Source organism: Somniosus microcephalus, chromosome 14 (assembly GCF_052327205.1).
Source record: "Somniosus microcephalus isolate GS21.2 chromosome 14, FLI_Smic_1.0, whole genome shotgun sequence".
In the NCBI taxonomy this organism is placed as follows: domain Eukaryota; kingdom Metazoa; phylum Chordata; class Chondrichthyes; order Squaliformes; family Somniosidae; genus Somniosus; species Somniosus microcephalus.
Genome location: NC_141000.1, coordinates 12,845,185 through 12,864,900, shown reverse-complemented (window position 1 = coordinate 12,864,900; position 19,716 = coordinate 12,845,185).

Sequence of the window (19,716 nt, the reverse complement as noted above, 5' to 3'; positions counted from 1 at the left end):
CGACTGGGGGGAAGAGAGAGAGCGACTGGGGGAAGAGAGAGAGCGACTGGGGGGAAGAGAGAGAGCGACTGGGGGGAAGAGAGAGAGCGACTGGGGGGAAGAGAGAGAGCAACTGGGGGGGAAGAGAGAGAGCAACTGGGGGGGAAGAGAGAGAGCGACTGGGGGAGGAAGAGAGAGAGCGACTGGGGGGAAGAGAGCGCGCGACTGGGGGGAAGAGAGAGCGCGACTGGGGGGAAGAGAGAGAGCGACTGGGGGGAAGAGAGAGAGCGACTGGGGGGGAAGAGAGAGAGCGACTGGGGGGAAGAGAGAGAGCGACTGGGGGGAAGAGAGAGAGCGACTGGGGGGAAGAGAGAGAGCTACTGGGGGGAAGAGAGAGAGCGACTGGGGGGAAGAGAGAGAGCGACTGGGGGGAAGAGAGAGAGCGACTGGGGGGAAGAGAGAGAGCGACTGGGGGGAAGAGAGAGAGCGACTGGGGGGAAGAGAGAGAGCGACTGGGGGGAAGAGAGAGAGCGACTGGGGGGGGAAGAGAGAGAGCGACTGGGGGGGGAAGAGAGAGAGCGACTGGGGGGGAAGAGAGAGAGCGACTGGGGGGGGAAGAGAGAGAGCGACTGGGGGAAGAGAGAGGGCAACTGGGGGGAAGAGAGAGAGCGAAGGGGGAAGAGAGAGAGCGACTGGGGGGAAGAGAGAGAGCGACTGGGGGGAAGGGGGGTAGGGGGAGGGGGGAGGGGGGAAGGGGAGGGGTGGAGGGGGCGGGGAGGGGAAGGGGGAGGGGAAGGGGGAGGGGAAGGGGGAGGGGGAGGGGGTAGGGGAAGGGGGAGGGGTAGGGGAAGGGGGAGGGGAAGGGGGGAAGGGGAGGGGAAGGGGGGAAGGGGGGAGGGGGGGAAGGGGGGGTGGGAAGGGTGTGGGGGGGGGAAGGAGGGGGGGAGGGGGGAAGGGAGAAAGTGGGGGGAGCCAGCAGAACCTCTCCCCTCTGCCGGCGATGGCTCCGCGGAGCTCCGTGTCGCCCCACGCACTGACATGGCCCAGCCGAGTGCAGCGCCCTGGTCAGCCCGAGCCCCGCCCTCCGGAGCCCCGCCCCCCGCCCTCCCGAGCCCCGTCCCATGCCCTCCTGAGCCCCGGCTTCAAGACCGCTGATTGCGGCTGGGCCTGCGCTGGAGCCAAGCCCCGGGAACGGGCGTGAGCCGGCTTGAGGGTGTGAGAGATGGCCGGGCCCAGTTGCCGGGGTAACCCTTCCCCCCTTCCCGCTCTCCCGAGCACCGGCCTCCCGAGCCCCGCCCTCCCGAGCCCCGCCCTCCCGAGCACCGGCCCCCCGCCCGAGCTGCGGCGGGGGAAGGAGAGAGAGAGCCGCCGCTCCTCCGGTCGATGTGTTGCGGGCCGTCCCCTGATGAATGCCCAATCAGCTGAGCCCGAGCCCCGCAGTGACCGCAACTCACCTCCCGCTAGGCTCCCTCCCGCCCCGCCAGCCTTTACCAAAATGGCGGCGATGGCTACGCTCGGCCCAGTCCCGCACCGCCAACCTTTACCAAGATGGCGGCGATCGCGGGGCGGGCCCAGCAGGAGGGGCGGTGCCTACCTCGGACGTGGCTGGCGAGGAGAGGCTGAGGCTTCCAGGCCTGCAAAAACGGTGACAGGTAGGAAAATTAATGAGGTTAGAGAAAAGATTTACAAATTAATTAACTTTTTTAAAAAACAATTTGTGTTTTAAAAGCAACTTTTTTTTTGCTGGAAATGTAGATTTGAAAAGAAACACGCAGAAAGCGGGAAAAAGAAATGAAGAGTTTGGAATCAAGATGGCGGCCACTCACCTCGGTTCAGAATGATTAGGCCCGCCCACACACGCACCGATTGGTCAACCGTCAGGTCACTGAAGTGTAGGATTGGTCAATCCTCCTGTCACTCGACTCTAGGACGGCCCGCACGCGCGACGAACCCGCCCCCACGACGCAGCGATTGGTCGACCATCGGGTCGCTCAACTGTACGATTGGTCGACCTTCATGTCACTCGATGCTAATGAGCGGATAATGAGCAGAATTTTGAATGTTTTTTGGATTCCGTGGGCACAATTTTTGTCCGACCAAAAAGTAAATATGCTTATGACTGTTCCGGAATCGTAAGCTTTCCTTTGATGTAACACACGTGTAGGTACGCTCTATAACGTTTGAGTGTATAGCCGGACAGACAGACAGACAGAAGGACAGACAGACAGAAGTACTGCTTTATATATATATAGATAGATAGATAGATAGATTTAAAAAGTGTGATTTTTAAAAAATTTATTTGAAGGTTTACTGCTATTTTGGGGCCCATAGTATTTATAAGTTTTGACAGGTCTTCCTGTCAATCTTATGAATGGGCTTTTCCCTCCTCCGATTGGCTGCCCATGGCCCACGTGATCCCAGGGGACGCATCGCACTAACTATGCCCCTGGGACACGCAAGCACAGCGCGCTGGCAGCTGGGCCAGGCCCCGGAGCGGAATTCCACGGGGCCCTACAGCTCAACTGCCGGCGCGCAAGGTAAGTGCAGTTTGGGGGCTTGCACCCGCGGGAAGCCCCCGACCCGAATTTCTGGGCCAATATTATTTAGCAAGCCATATGTTTTCCAGTAATCCAATCTTCATCTTTCTGGAGATCTTTCATCAAAATTTAAACAGCAAGGCAGAAGCACCTTTTGTAGGCCTGATTAAACAAAGATCAGCAGGTACAGGTCACAGGTCAAATATGCTCAGGTCACGTTTGCCTGTCATTTTCCTACCAGCTTTTTCCATTCATATTCCACTTTGCTCTCTGCTCTTTCATCTACCTTTAAGTTTGGACACATCAAGGGGTAAGTACCTATCCGAGAAGATTCTTTTACTTTAAATATGTTTTAAAAATTACCCTTATTGTTGCACCCTTTAACGGAAAAGGTGTTTCCAGAATAGGAGCACTTTTTCACATTTATCTGTCAAGCCTATCAGATTCTATTTAACACTATTCTCCAGCTGTACTCTGAGGCTAATTGATGCTGATCTGTAAGCAGTCTCTAGGAGATACAAGAAGGTAATTCAGGGTAACTGATCACTAATTTTCCCTTCGTCTATATTGGGAAGAACCTTAACATAGCATGGAACAAGAAAATGTAATTTAGTCCAATAAGCTTCGCTCTTTCATAGTCCACATAATGGATTATTTTCCAACTTTGTTCTGTTGACAGAAAACTTCGCCTGCCAGCAGCACATATCAAAAACTTGGACATGCGCTGCAGATGACTTTCCACTCTCCAACAGAGACTTCCATCAGTAGCACAAATTCAAAAACTTACTCCAATATTTTCTACTCAATCAGGAGTTCGACATCACCCATTTAATTTTCTGAAGGAAAGTCATGTACAAGTACTTCCCGATCCCTAATGTAATGAAGCAAAGTTCTCATTTATCCACCTTCACAAAGCCAGTATTCAACCCTAAACCATTACTTCACTCCAGCATCCCCAGCATATGGCAGTCATATTCTGTGGAGTAGATGTTTATCTCAGTCTATACCTCTTTCTGTGACTTTCAGTTTCCTATCCAAGTTAGATATTTATCAAGCTCTTTTTTAGAAAGTGTTGCTTTCCCCTCAAAAACTAATTCTCTGCTCATCAGTGTGAGGATGATGGTGCTGGGGACTTAATCACTTTCCATTTCAGGTACATTTTGTTAGCATCAAGCACTCCCTGGTCAGGTATAGCACAGCTAGATGCAGAATAAAGCTCACTCTACTCCGCACCAACAACATGCCACAATCCAACCTCGGAAGAGTACCAATTGGCATTTTTCGCACAGTAGGCCTTTCTGACTGTCAGTATCAATTCTTGCCAAATTCGAGGCAGTTTTGTGCTATCGGTCCATAATTGCAACAACTGGATTAACACAACCCAAACTCATTTCACATTAGCACCCTTACATACAGAAGACAAAGGAGACTTTCATCCCATTAGTCCAGGATGGATCTTCCTAGAAGTGAAAGGGAAATACCTAGACCACTCTGCCACAGTTTCCCTATCTTTCTTGGCATTGTTAATCCTTACAACCTAACTGCTTTTGTTGCGAGTCTGTCGGGGGGAAAGGAAAATCAATCCATCCATAAAGTAAAGATGAGGGAAGGCATTTGGCCCATTTAGCTCACCCTTCTGTAAAACTAAATCTCTCCATCACAGCATTTAACTGCTTTTGAATGCATTATTGCCTCCACTATCCTACTAAAAACTCATTCTGGGTATTTGTCACTTTGTTTAGTTTCCTGACATTAATCGTGAACGTGCCTTTTACTTTTTTGTACCTATATCCCTTTGTTCTGTGTTCATATTTTAATTTGAAATATTGGTCAGAATTAACCTTTCTTATTCCATTTTATACGTCATGGTTGCTGTCACCCTTAGCTGTTGCTATTTCCATGCCCAAGATGCTATGTGAGTCACTTGTAGGTTTAGATGCAACTTGTCGCTTCTGGTATCCCTAATGCAATGGATCAGAAATCTGGCATGATTTACATTCACTAACTCAGATTCTGGATTGCTTGAGCATTCCCAGTTTATATTAGATGGGCTAAAGTGCTATCCTAATAAGTGACATGAATCAGTCATTCATGAAAGAAAGACTTATGAAATAATACTGAGCGCCCTCCGGGTGGCGCTGTCCAGAGAGAGTATAAATACTCGGGCACGGGCCCAGCTTGCGCAGGACATTCTTAACAGGAACTAGTGAAGGACATAACTAGACCTCCATGTTGTAAAACAGTTGATTAAAGCTTTGTTTAACGCTTAGACCAAGTGCCTAGTAGTTTTCTTACATCAATAAGAATGACCATTCCATTTTCACAGATCTTAATTATCTCCAGAGTAATCTGTCCTTTTTGTTTTGACCTGGTGATCCATAGAAAACCCATTGAATTATCTTTGCAATACATACTTCCAGTCACACCATCAGTTAGGAAAGCTGCATCGATGGGTCTACTCCCTTCACCTCCCAGGTGTTCCTAACATATAGAGGTCTTCAGTTTTGCACTCACAATCCAAGTCAAATACCCTGCTTGTGCCTACATTATATATGCCTCTCAGCATTTTAAAAATGTTGATTATGTCCCCACTCAATTGTCTCTTCTCCAATAAAGAGCTGCCAGTGCTGGTCATGGCTCCACAGGCAGCTAGTCTGAGTGAAGGGATCATGTCATGCGGCTGCCTCTCTGCCAACAGCCCTCAGGTAACTCCCGGGTGGGGTATTTTAGCAGGCTACTTGGGGGGGGGGGGGGGGGGGGGAGGCGGGGTGCTCGTGATTCCTGTGGAGTTAATCTGCTCCTCCTGGCTCCACAAGAAAGTTGTCTTTTTTTAATTATATCTAAAGCTTTTTTTTAAAACTTATCTTTGGTTGGCGGCCACTGAGGTCATAGAGTTAAACATCTCAGAAAGAGGCCCTTCAGCCCATCGTGTCTGCGCCGACCATCAAGCCCTATCTATTCTAATCCCATTTTCCAGCACTTGGTCCGTAGCCTTGTATGCTATGGCGTTTCAAGTGCTCATCCAAATGCTTCTTGAATGTTGTGAGGGTTCCTGTCTCTACCACCCTTTCAGGCAGTGAGTTCCAGATTCCAACCACCCTCTGGGTGAAAAAGTTTTTCCTCAAATCCCCTCTAAACCTCCTGCCCCTTATCTTGAAACTATGCCCCCTGGTTATTGACCCCTCTACTAAGGGGAAAAGTTCCTTTCTATCTACCCTATCTATGCCCCTCATAATTTTATACACCTCAATTTCTGGATGGGGCCCTTCATCAGACATTGGGTCCCTAATTTGCATATTTAAGGAGTCTATCACCTGTTGGGGCCACCGAAACAAAGCCCCATTATTTTAGCCACGGGACCAACGACTGCGCAGATTGAGCACAGGCCCGCCCACTACTAAATTGGAATGCTTTGCCCCCATTTACACCCGAGAAACAGGCTCAATGCACATCAATTTCTACCCCGAGGTCTCCCTGCGAGTCTCTTCCCATAACTTAGAACCATAAGTTGCACCCCCCGAGCTCCTGCCTCAACAGCCAGCCAAGATTAGGGACTCTGCAGCAATATGATCCAACGATTTGTGTTACTAAAGATTTACATGATGAACATTTTCGAATCAGTTTTTCTGCAGGTGAGTACGTTCAGTATTTAAAAACCTATCAAGTACCAAAATGGAGCGTTTAGCTCAATTTACAAGTTCTCGCCTACCAAAGGACTAGAATTATAGACCCATATAGTTCCAGGTATTTAACTCGTCAGTAGAGGTCATTTTAAAATAAACTTGAGTCATATTAAAAAGGTGGTGGAATTCTAGGATGCACTTTTCATTTGTTTTATATGATAGCCCTGAATGAACTTCCATCATAAGTATGCAAGAGAAATGGAATGGGAATTAAGTTTACATCTATCAACCAATCCAATTAAAAAGACACAGCCCAGTCATCAGTTTTCCTTGCCAACAACTTAAATCTTTCCTACAACAGAACTCTGCAACTTCTTGCTATCTCTTTTTGCCGTATTTCAGAAGGCACCGAGAGGGAACGCAATCAATCCCCTGAGAATTTTACTAGAACTCTCAATTCTTAATTATTGATTGCACATCACAACGAAACTGATCATCCAAATAATGGAAAACAACTCAAAGCATTTTGTGTCTCCCACAAATGATAAAAAGTGTATGACTTCTAAAAAAAATCAACTCAAAACGTTGGTTCAGTCAACCCAGAGCACTGTTAAATTGCATCACGTAACACAACAGTTTTACTTTTGAATGATTTATTTTGGCGTTATTCACAATTCTGCAAAAACAGATTAAAATGTACAAACTTATTGATAATTACTATTTCTCAAACTTTCAAGTTCCATGAAGTCATCAAGAATAAACCTAGAATAAGAGTTTTTTTTAAAAACCCAATCAGAAAGTTCTTATCCGTAAACAAATCTACAGGTGGTAAGCAAGAGAGATTTCTGGTCCTTCCCCACTTGACCAAAAATCAGAGTTTACTAGCAGTGGATTGCAATAAAGATTTTATTATTATTATGTGAAACCTATTAATGACCAAAGTGGAATCTTGACCTCCTCAGTTTGTAAGTTCAGAACACAACACTTGACTGTAGGAGTAGAATTATGGATCTATGCCGATTCCACTACTGAGAAAAAATATAAAAAGTCTGATTTTACAGCGACCATGAGATTAATTGTCAACTGCTGGAGGTGTGGGAATACTGGTGGTGGTGGACTGGCCGCCCGCAATGCAGTTTGTTTGATTTTCTTGTCCATTGACTTTAATAGAAAGGACAATCGGGCAGAGTGTATATTGGGCGCCAGACCCGATACTGCCACTTTTACACCTCCACTGAAGTTAAAAATCGCCCCCACATGTCAACATTTAAGAATAAGTCAGATAGATGGTTGAAGGAAAGGGGAATGAAGGGATATAGGAACAGGACTGGCACATGGGATTAGGACAACCTTGTGTAAAGGACAAAACCAACAAGAACTGGTTGGCTGAACAGCTTGTTTCCGTGTTGCACAATGTAATTATATGTAGATACACATCACCCAGCAGGCAATGCTTCCCATCACCCAGCAGGCACTGCTGCCTGTCACCAGCAGGCAATGCTTCCCATCACCCAGCAGGCACTGCTGCCTGTCACCAGCAGGCAATGCTTCCCATCACCCAGCAGGCACTGCTGCCTGTCACCAACAGGCACTGCTGCCTGTCACCAGCAGGCAATGCTTCCCATCACCCAGCAGGCAATGCTTCCCATCACCCAGCAGGCACTGCTGCCTGTCACCAACAGGCACTGCTTCCCGTCACCCAGCAGGCAATGCTTCCCAACACCCAGCAGGCAATGCTTCCCATCACCCAGCAGGCACTGCTGCCTGTCACCAGCAGGCACTGCTGCCTGTCACCAGCAGGCAATGCTGCCTGTCACCAACAGGCAATGCTTCCCGTCACCCAGCAGGCACTGCTTCCCATCACCCAGCAGGCAATGCTGCCTGTCACCAGCAGGCAATGCTGCCTGTCACCAACAGGCAATGCTTCCCATCACCCAGCAGGCACTGCTTCCCATCACCCAGCAGGCAATGCTGCCTGTCACCAGCAGGCAATGCCACCCAGGTTGCAAGATTGTGCACTTCACACACACAAATTATCAGTTTGCACGGCCAGTGTTCGAAGACCCCGCTAGTCATGCCAACTTATGAAATGAGCCCGATGTGCTCATTGACCTACATTGGCTTCTGATCTGGCAACACCTCAATTTTAAAATTCTCATCCTTGTTTTCAAATCCCTCCATGACCTCACGCCTCCCTATCTCTGTAACCTCCTCCAGTCCTACAACCTTCCGAGACATCTGCACTCTTCCAATTCTGGCCTCTTGCACATCCCCGATTTTCTTTGCTCCACCATTGGTGGCCATGTCTTCAGCTGCCGAGGCCCTAAGCTCTGGAATTCCCTCCCTAAACCCCTCTGCTACTCTACCTCTCTCTCCTCCTTTAATACGCTCCTTAAAACCTACTTTTTTGACCAAGCTTTTGGTCACCTGTCCCAATAGCTCCTTTGCAAAAGCAAAATACTGCGGATGCTGGAAATTTGAAATAAAAACAGAAAGTGCTGGAAATACTCAGCAGGTCAGGCAGCATCTGTGGAGAGAGAAACAGAGTTAACGTTTCAGGTCGATGACCCTCCGTCAGAACTGGAAAAAGTTGGAGATGGAACAGGTTTTTAAGCAAGTGCAGGGGCAGGGAAAGGGGGGAGGGGAGGAAAGAACAAAAGGGAAGGTCTGTGATCGGATGGAAGGCGGGAGAGATTAAGAGAGATTAAGAGATGGTGCAAGGCAAAAGGAGATGGTAATGGGACAAGTTAAGAAACAAAAGATGGATCTAGATGAAGTGTTAATGGCACTGGCAGAATGAAAGACAGCTGCCATGTGGGAGAGAGAGGAAAAAAATAAAATAAATGGAAAAAAAAGATAGGGGCCGAGGTTATGGTCTGAAATTGTTGAACTCTATGTTGAGCCCAGAAGGCTGTAGAGGGCCTAATCAAAAGATGAGGCGCTGTTCCTCGAGCTTACATTGAGCTTCATTGGAACAGTGTAAGAGGCCGAGGCCAGTGAGGTCTGAGTGGGAGTGGAGCGGAGAATTAAAGTGACAGGCGACCGGAAGCTCAGGGTCACCCTTACGGACTGAACGGAAGTGTTCCGCAAGGCGGTCACCCAATCTGCGTTTGGTCTCCCCAATGTAGAGGAGTCCGCATCGTGAGCAGTGAATACCGTATACTAAATTGCAAGAAGTACAAATAAATCGTTGTTTCACCAGGAAGGAGTGTTTGGGGCCCTGGACAGTGGGAACGGTGGAGGTAAAAGGGCATGTGTTGCATCTGCTGCGCTTGCAAGGGAAGGTGCCGGGCGAAGGGGAAGGGGTGTTGGGGGTGATAGAGGAGTGGACCAGGGTGTCGCTGAGGGAGCAGTCCCTTTGGAATGCTGAGAGGGGAGGGGAAGATGTGTTTGGTGATGGGATCACGCTGGAGGTGGCGGAAATGGTGGAGGATGATCTGTTGAATCACTGTCTGGCATAAAAACAAAACAAAAAAGGTGGCGCAACTGTGCCTAACAAAGGAAAATTAGTGATAGCATAAGATCCAAGGAGAGGACATATAAATTGGCCAGAAAAAGCAGCAAACCTGAGGATAGGGAGCAGTTTAGGATTCAGCAAAGGAGGACAAAAGGGTTAATTAAGAGGGGGAAAATAGATTATGAGAGTAAGCTTGCAGGGAACATAAAAATTGACTGTAATAGCTTCTATAGATATGTGAAGAGAAAAAGATTGGTGAAGTAAACCATAGGTCCCTTGCAGTCAGAATCAGGGGAATTTATAATGGGGAACAAAGAAATGGTTGACCAATTAAATACATACTTTGGTTCTGTCTTCGCAAAGGAGGACACAAAAAACCTCCCAGAGATGTCGGGGAACATAGGGTCTAATGAGAGGGAGGAACTGAATGAAATCAGTATTTGTAGGAACATGGTGTTAGGGAAATTGATGGGATTGAAGACCGATAAATCCCCAGGGCCTGATAATCTACATCCTAGGGTACTTAAGGAAGTGGCCCTAGAAATAGTAGATGCATTGCTGGTCATATTCCAAAATTCTATTGACTCTGGCACAGTTCCCATGGGTTGGAGGGTAGCTAATGTAACCCCACTACTTAAAAAGGTGGTAGAGAGAAAACAGGGAATTATAGACCGATAAGCATGATATCAGTAGTGGGGAAAATGCTAGAGTCCATTATAAAAGATGTAATAGCAGAGCACTTGGAAAACAGTGACAGGATTGGAGAAAGTCAACATGGATTTACAAAAGGTAAATCATGCTTGACTAATCTACTGGAATTTTTTTGAGGATGTGACTGGTAGAATAGATAAGGGAGAACCAGCAGATGTGGTGTATTTGGGCTTTCAGAAGGCTTTCGATAAGGTCCCGCATAAGAGATTAGCGTGTAAAGTTAAAGCACATGGGATTGGGGGTAAGGTACTGACTTGGATAGAGAACTGGTTGGCAGACAGGAAGCAAAGAGTTGGAATAAACGGGTCTTTTTCCGAGTGGCAGTCAGTGACTAGTGGGGTACCGCAGGGATCAGTGCTAGGACCCCAGCTATTCACAATCTATATTAATGATCTAGATGAGGGAACTAGATGTAATATCTCCACGTTTGCAGATGACACAAAGCTCGGTGGGCGTGTGTGCTGTGAGGAGGATGCCAAGAAACTTCAGTATGATTTGGACAGGTTGGGTGATTGGGCAGATGCATGGCAGATGCAGTATAATGTGGGTAAATGCAAGGTTATCCACTTTGGTGGCAAAAACAGGAAGGCAGATTATTATCTGAACGGCAATAGATTGGGAGAAGGGGAAGTGCAACGAGACCTGGGTGTCGTTGTGCACCAGTCGCTGAAGGTAAGCATGCAGGTGCAGCAGGCAGTTAAGAAGGCAAATGGTATGTTGGCCTTCATAGTGAGAGGATTTGAGTACAGGAGCAAGGATGTCTTGCTGCAGTTGTACAGGGCCTTGGTGAGACCACACCTTGAGTATTGTGTGCAGTTTTGGTCACTTTATCTGAGGAAGGATGTTCTTGCCATGGAACGAGTGCAGCGAAGATTCACCAGACCGATACCTAGGATGGCAGGAATGACGTATGAGGAAAGATTGGGTCGATTAGGCTTATATTTGCTAGAGTTTAGAAGAATGAGAGGGGATCTCATTGAAACTTATAAAATTCTATCAGGTCTAAACAGACTAGATGCAGGAAGGATGATCCCGATGGCGGGGGAGTCCAGAACCAGGGGTCACAGTCTAAAGATAAGGAGTAAGCCATTTAAGACAGAGATGAGGAGGAATTTCTTCACCCAGAGAGTGGTGAACCTGTGTAATTCTCTACCACAAAAGGCAGTTGAGGCCAATTCATTAATTCATTAAATATATTCAAGACGGGGTTAGATATATTTCTTAAGGCTAAAGGGATCAAGGGATATGGGGAGAAAGCAGGGATAGGGTACTGAATTTGGATGATCAGCCATGATCTCATTAAATGGCGGAGCAGGCTCGAGGGGCCGAATGGCCTACGACTGCTCCTATCTTCTATCTTTCTATGTTTCTATGAATGTGGAGGCTGGGGGGGCATGAAAGGTGAGGACAAGGGGAAGGGGTTCCGGGAGGGAGGGGAAGGGGTGAGAGCAGAAATGCGGGAAATAGAACGGACACGGTCAGGGGCCGTGTCAACCACAGTAGAGGGGAATCCTCGGTTGAGGAAAAAGGAAGAGATGTCGGAAGCACTGGTGTGGAAGGTGGCATCATCAGAGCAGATGCGGCGGAGATGGAGAAACTGGGAGAATGGAATAGAGTCCTTACAGGAAGCGGGGTGGGAGGAAGTGTAGTCCAGGTAGCTGTGGGAGTCAGTGGGCTTGTAGTGAATGTTTGTCAATAGCCTATCCCCAGAGATGGAGACAGAGAAGTCAAGGAAGGGAAGGGAATGAAGAGTCGGAGATGGACCATGTGAAGGTGTGGGAAGGGTGGAAATTGGAAGCAAAGTGAATGAAATTTTCTCGTCCAGGGCGAGAGCAGGAAACAGCACCGATACAGCCATCAATGTACCGGAAAAAGAGGTGAGGGAGGAGACCTGAGTAGGACTGGAATAAAGAATGTTCCACATATCCCACGAAAAGGCAGGCTCATGCGGGTTCCTATAGCAACACCTTTTTTTTCCTCTCTCTCTCCCACATGGCAGCTGTCGATCATTCTGCCAGTGCCATTAACACCTCATCTAGAGCCATCTTTTGTTTCTTAACTTGTCCCATTACCATCTCCTTTTGCCTTGCACCATCTCTTAATCTCTCTTAATCTCTCCTGCCTTCCATCCTATCACAGACCTTCCCTCTTGTTCTTTCCTCCCTCCCCCCTCTCCCTGCCCCTGCACTTGCTTAAAAACCTGTTCCATCTCCAGCTTTTTCCAGTTCTGACGAAGGGTTATCGACCTGAAACGTTAACTCTGTTGCTCTCTCCACAGATGCTGCCCGACCTGCGGAGCATTTCCAGCATTTCCTGTTTTTATTCCAATATCTCCTTTGTTTGATCCTGTGAAGCGCCTCAGGACGTTTTACTACGTTAAGGGTGCTATATAAATACACGTTATTGTTGTTGTTGTTGTAAATACTGATCCCCATTGTTTTCTCCCCCCCGCCCCCCTGTTTCATTTGTAAGATTTCTTCTAAAATTTGTCGTAACTGAACAAAAGTTGCTATTCAAACAAGTTTTAGACGATAGCTTTGCTGATGCTAAAGTAAGTGCAATGCCCGGTGTACAGCTGAGCCATACTGATGTGCTGAGCTAACTGACCTCAACAAGGGGAAGCAGTAGATTCCTGCTGTTGGCCGCAGCAATCCTAGGTCAGGGAGGAGAAAAAGAGGACACCACACAGGGTTCCTCATTCATGGCAGCTATCCAGTGACTGCAACTGGAAAGGTTTACACACCTGGGGCAGGAATTTAACTCAGGAGTCGGGTAGGAGGCGGGACTACAACTTTCGGGGTTGTAGTCCCGCCTCCATCGAGATGCGGCCAATCCACGCAATTTTAACTTGATTGACCTTGTTGAGCCCACCCAGCAGGCCAATTAAGGGCCACCCGGCAACAGGTGACGTCACAGACTGAAATTTCATCTGTCAAGAGATTTTGACAGATGAAATATCAGTGTTTCACAGCTGTTTGAAGCTGTCAAACACTGACAGTCTTACTTCTAACCTGAGTCCTTCTCCACAGACTCAGTTAGAAATCGCTCCTGCACAGAAAGCTGTAGGCTGTCACTTTTGACAGTTCGCAGCCATTCTGCTTTCTGTGCCGGTGAGATGAGGGACTCCCGGAACCTAAAGGAAGGAAGGCTGAAAAGTTAAGAAAAGGTATGTAAAACTTCTTTAATCACTTTAGACACACCAAACACACTTACCTTTGCACTCATGCACACATCACTCACCTGAACACCGACATCTCGACCCCTCCAAGTCCTTCAACCCGACGGCCCGACTCCTCTAACTTGGCGTGGTTTGGAGCCGTCGGGAATCCCACACTTCAACATCAAAAATAGGGATTAGGCTAAAAACTGCCTGTTAGCTACCTGTTAACAGGCAGTTAATTGGCACTAATCCCTTCCCGCCTCGGGTAGGTGGGTCCCAGTGCGGGGCGGGTACCCGCCTCCTTTGAAACTGGCATGGAGGCGGGTTTGGGTGCGGAAAGGGGTCGGGACCCCTGATTTCGGGATTTTAACCACCCCCCCCAACGCCTCCAATCCTGACTCCGTGGCCCAATGAAAATCCTGCCCCTGAACTTCAGTGATGCCTGCATGGTTTGAACAGCCTCCTAGTCTCGGCTCACGTGTGAAGAGTGGCAGTTTCACGAAAGCAATGAGCAGCCACGAAACCATTTCTCAACAATGGATATAGCCTTCCTAAGGAAGCAGAACAGCAGATTCACAATCCTTCATCCCTTGAGGCAACAGCCCTCAGATTCTGTTAGCAAGTCTCAGTTTTATTATCTGTTGAAATGCAGTAAATTATTTACTGAAGATTTTTTTTCGCATTCATTTGGCGCTCAGTACTACAGCATATCAAAAACCCAAGAAGTTATTGAAAATAAAATTCGACTTGAACTTATGAACCAAGCTATAAGATGCAAGTAAATGATGTATTCCCACACTTTGCTTCCATGGATTTATTTTATTGAGCAATACAGGGTAAAGCAATTCGTTGGAGAGACACAGTGATCCATTTGGCTGGAAAAATTGACATTGAAATCAGAAATTACAATCTTATACCATCACAACCATCATTCCAGCTCAAGTAGATGAACTTGATCTTTGCACAGACATTACCTGTTTAGTTTTCGCAAGACTGAGGGTAAATTAATTCAGTTTGAACCCTTATACTGACATCAGTAGTAGGGAAAATGCTAGAATCTATTATTAGGGATGTGGTAACAGGGCACTTAGAAAATAATTATGGCCCAGAAATTCAGGTCCCCACGCATGAGTACGTGCTGGGTACTCACGCGTAGGCCCAACTAAAGTGCCGGTTTCGTGCATGCACTGCGCATGCACGGGAAATCGGAACTTCCGTTCCCTTGAAAGAAAGGGTTGACAGGTGGAACGCGTGCGCCGGAGAGGCAGCGCGTGCGCATCGAACTTATGTTTTTTTTCCCAGTTTCTCGGGAGCGTAAGTCTCCAGCAGTTACACTTTTAAAAAGCAGGCGCACGGCCTGCTTTTAACAAGGTAAGTGGTGAATTAATTAAAATTAAAACATTTTTTCCACAGGTTTATTATTTTTAAATACTTTAAAGAAAGGTAAGTTTATTTTTAGCCCTGTTAGAAAATGTAATTAATTTTTTCAAAAATTTAAACTATTGTTTAAAATAGTTATTTCATGTAATTTATAGTTATTTTAAAAATGTGATTTAAAAAAAAATGTATTTGAAGTTTTAGTTATGTTTTGGGGCTTATAGTATTTATAGGTTTGACAGCTCTTCCTGTCAAATTTATGAATGAAGCATTCCATAGAAACATAGAAGATAGGAGCAGGAGTAGGCCATTCGGCCCTTCGAGCCTGCTCCGCCATTCAATTAGATCATGGCTGATCATCCAAATTCAGTACCCTGTCCCTGCCTTCTCCCCATATCCCTTGATCCCTTTAGCCTTAAGAAATATATCCAACTCTTTCTTGAATATACTTGATGAACTGGCCTCCACCACCCTCTGTGGCAGAGAATTCCACAGGTTCACCACTCTCTGGGTGAAAAAATTCCTCCTCATTTCAGTCCTAAATGGCTTACCCCTTATTCCTAGACTATGACCCCTGGTTCTGTACTCCCCGGCCATCAGAAACATCCTTCCTGCATCTAGTCTGCCCAGGCCTGACAGAATTTTATAGGTTTCGATGAGATCCCCTCTCAATCTTCTAAACTCCAGTGAGTATAAGCCCAATCGACACAATCTCTCCTCATACGTAATTCCTGCCATCCCAGGTATCAGCCTGGTGAATCTTCGCTGCACTCCTTCCATGGCAAGAACGTCCTTCCTCAGGTAAGGCGACCAAAACTGCACACAATACTCAAGGTGCGGTCTCACCAAGGCCCTGTACAACTGCAGCAAGACATCCTTGTTCTTGTACTTGAACCCTCTTGCTATGAAGGTCAACATACCATTTGCCTTCTTAACCACCTGCTGCACCTGCATGCTTACCTTCAGCGACTGGTGCACAAGAACACCCAGGTCTCTTTGCACTTTCCCTCCTCCCAATCTATTGTCATTCAAATAATAATCTGCCTTCCTGTTTTTGCCACCAAAGTGGATAACCTCACATTTATCCACATTATAGTGCATTTGCCGTGTTTCTGCCCAATCACCCAACCTGACCAAATCGTACTGGAGTTTCACGACATCCTCCTCACAGCATACCCTCCCACCCAGCTTTGTGTCATCTGCAAATTTGGAGATATTACATCCAATTCCCTCGTCCAGATCATTAATATATATTGTGAACAGCTGGGGTCCTAGGACCGATGCTTGCGGTAGTCCACTAGTCACTGCCTGCCACTCGGAAAACGACCCGTTTATTCCAACTCTTTGCTTTCTGTCCGCCAACCAGTTCTCTATCCAAGTCAATTCCTTGCCCCCAATCCCATGTGCCTTAATTTTGCACGCTAATCTCTTATGCGGGACCTTATCGAAAGCCTTCTGAAAGTCCAAATACACCACATCCACTGGTTCTCCCTTATCTATTTTACCAGTTACATCCTCAAAAAATTCCAGTAGATTAGTCAAGCATGATTTACCTTTTGTAAATCCATGTTGTCTTTGTCCGATCCAGTCACTGCTTTCCAAGTGCTCTGCTATTACATCTTTTATAATGGACTCTCGCATTTTCCCCACTACCGATGTCAAGCTTACCGGTCTATAACTCCCCGCCTTTTCTCTACCACCTTTTTTGAATAGTGGGGTAACATTAGCTACCCGCCAATCCATGGGTACCGTTCCAGAGTCTATCGAGTTCTGGAAGATGACCAGCAATGCATCTACTATTTCTAGGGCACTTCCTTAAGTACCCTGGGATGTAGATTATCAGGCCCTGGGGATTTATCGGCCTTCAATCCCATCAGTTTTCCTAACACCATTTCCCTACAAATACTGATTTCTTTCAGTTCCACCCTTTCATCAGACCCTATGTTCCCCGGCATCTCTGGGAGGTTATTTGTGTCCTCCTTTGTGAAGACAGGACCAAAATATGTATTTAGTTGGTCTGCCATTTCTTTGTTCCCCATTATAAATTCCCCCGATTCTGACTGCAAGGGACCTACGCTTGACTTCACCAATCTTTTTCTCTTCACATATCTATAAAAGCTTTTACAGTCAGTTTTTATGTTCCCTGAAAGCTTACTCTCATATTCTATTTTCCCTTTCTTAATTAATCCCTTTGTCCTCCTTTGTTGAATCCTAAACGGCTCCCAATCCTCAGGATTATTGCTTTTTCTGGCCAATTTATATGTCCTCTCCTTGGACCTTATGCTATCCCTAATTTCCCCTGTTAGCCACGGTTGGGTCACCTTTTTTGTTTTATTTTTATGCCAAACTGGGATGAACAAATTCTGTCGTTCATCCATTTGGTCTTTGAATGTTTGCCATTACCTATCCACCATCAACACTTTGAGTGCCATTCCCCAATCAATCCTACCCAACTCGCTCCTCAGACCATCGTAGTTTCCTTTATTTAAATTGAGGACCCTAGTCTCCGAGTCAACTACTTCATTCTCCATCTTAATGAAGAATTCGATCATATTATGATCGCTCCGACCCAAGGGGCGATTGGCTCTCCATGGCCCACGTGGCTCTCCATGGCCCACGTGATCCCAGGGGACGCTTCGAACTAACTGCACCCCTGGGATATGCAAGCACTGCACGCCGGCAGTTGGAGGAGGCCCAGGATCGGAATACCACGCGGGCCCACAGCACAATGGCCGGCACGCTAGGTAAGTGCAGGTTGGAGGCTTGCACCCACGGGAAGCCTCCGGCCCAAATTTCTGGGCCATTTCTGGGCCATTATGATTGGCCAGAGTCAATACGGATTTATGGAAGGGATATCCTGTTTGACAAATCTGTTGTTGCAATTAGTAGGGTAGAAAAGTTGGAACCAGCAGATGTGGTGTATTTGGATTTTCACAAATCATTCAGTAAGGTGTCACTCAAAAGGTTATTACATAAAATTAGGGCTTATGGGATTGGGGGTAATATACTAGCATGGATTGAGGATTGGTTAACGGACAGAAAACAGAGAGTAGGGACAAATGGGTCATTTTTGGGTTGGCAGGCTGTAACTACTGGGGTACTGCAAGGATCAGTGCTTGGGCCTCAGCTATTTACAATCTATATCAATTATATAGATGAGAGTACTGAGTGCAATGTCTCCAAGTTTGCTGATGATACAAAGTTAGGTGGGAAAGTAAGTTGTGAGGAGATGCAATGAGGCTGCAAAGGGATATATAGACAGGTTAAGTGAGTGGGCTAGAACATGGCAGATAGAATATAATGTGGAGACATTATCCACTTTGGTAGGAAAAATAGAAAAACAGATTATTTTTTAAATGGTGAGAGATTGGGAAATATTGGTATTCAGAGGGATGTGGGTGTCCATGTACACAAATCACTGAAAGTTAACATGCAGGTTGCAGCAAGCAATTAGGAAAGCAAATGGTATGTTGGCCTTTATTACAAGAGGATTGGAGTGTAAGAGTAAAGCTGTCTTACTGCAATTATATAGGGCCTTGGTGAGACCATACATGGAGTATTGTGTACAGTTCTGGTCTTGACATACTTGCCTTAGAGGAAGTACAACAAAGGTTCATCAGACTGATTCCTGGGATGAGGGGAATGTCCTATGCGGAGATATTGAGAAGACTAGGGAGGGGAAATTCGTCCCCTTAGTGCCGCTCGTTAGCGCCAGTAGATGGCACTAATGCGGCGTTGAGACAGTACCGACAGGGCAAGACAAATCCAGCGCCACACACAAATCAGGACCCCCTATAGCACTGCCGGTAACAGCTATCGCCGGGGACCTGAACGCCAGGAAGATCGTGACATCAGTGAGTGTGCAATACTCACTGAACGCCCAATTTCCCATATTGCTTTTAACCTCTTACCTCACCGCCTGGAGTAAACACCGACAGAAAGAGCTGGTGTGCAGCACCAGGAAGCCAGCTGCAGGGACGTTATTTAAAGGGATCATCAGTAATCACTCACACCTGTCAGGTTAATGCAGTTTCAGTGGCTTTTCATTAGTTTCAGCTACTGAAATACATTCATTGAGTAATTTCAAGGTTCTTTTGTATCAGGAGTCTTGTGGCAAGTACAAAGTAGCTACATTTATTCTTCAAAGCGTCAAACTGCAACACTTGGTAAGATTAATGGGGTCTGTACTGACATGCCACCTTGCCCTCCAGAATCTATGGCAGAGGGAGCATAGGCAACGAGAAGGAGGAAGAAGATGAGGAACAGGAGGGAGGGAGGCGGCAGCTGAACAATCAGGCTTCCAGTCAGGCAGTCCGTGATGTCGTGTGCCACCTCCCTCCACATAGTGTGGCAGACTTGTGGTGAGGGCCTTCTGCTAGTTGGTGGGTACAGGACTGTCTGCCTTCTCTCCAGCGCTAAAACCAATGCCTCCAAAGCTTCATGGGGAAACCTGTGGGCTCTCTCCCTGGGGCAGTGATCTGCCATGAGGATTTGTAAATAAGTGCTCCTCCTTGTCCTTCTTATGGTTGTTGAGGCAGCTGCACAGCCAACAATGCTGAGAATGAGGTGCTGCAGCATCAATGAACCTCCCCTTTAAGTAGTGAAAAAAGCCTGTGGCAATCATGAGTTACGATTAGAGAGCACTCGATATAGATCCAGCCTTTAAGTGTAATGCCACTGAGCTTGGGTTTTTAGACTTGATTTAAGACTCCAATCATTTTATTGAGCAGTGAGGATGAATTTTGAATGCAGTCTAGAGCATTTTCGCCTGGCGCTAATTCACCATCTTTTGTCCTAACACCGCCCATTCCTTGGCTATAAGGAATTCTAGTCCTAGGTCTATATTCCCTACAATTTAGAAGAATGAGAGGT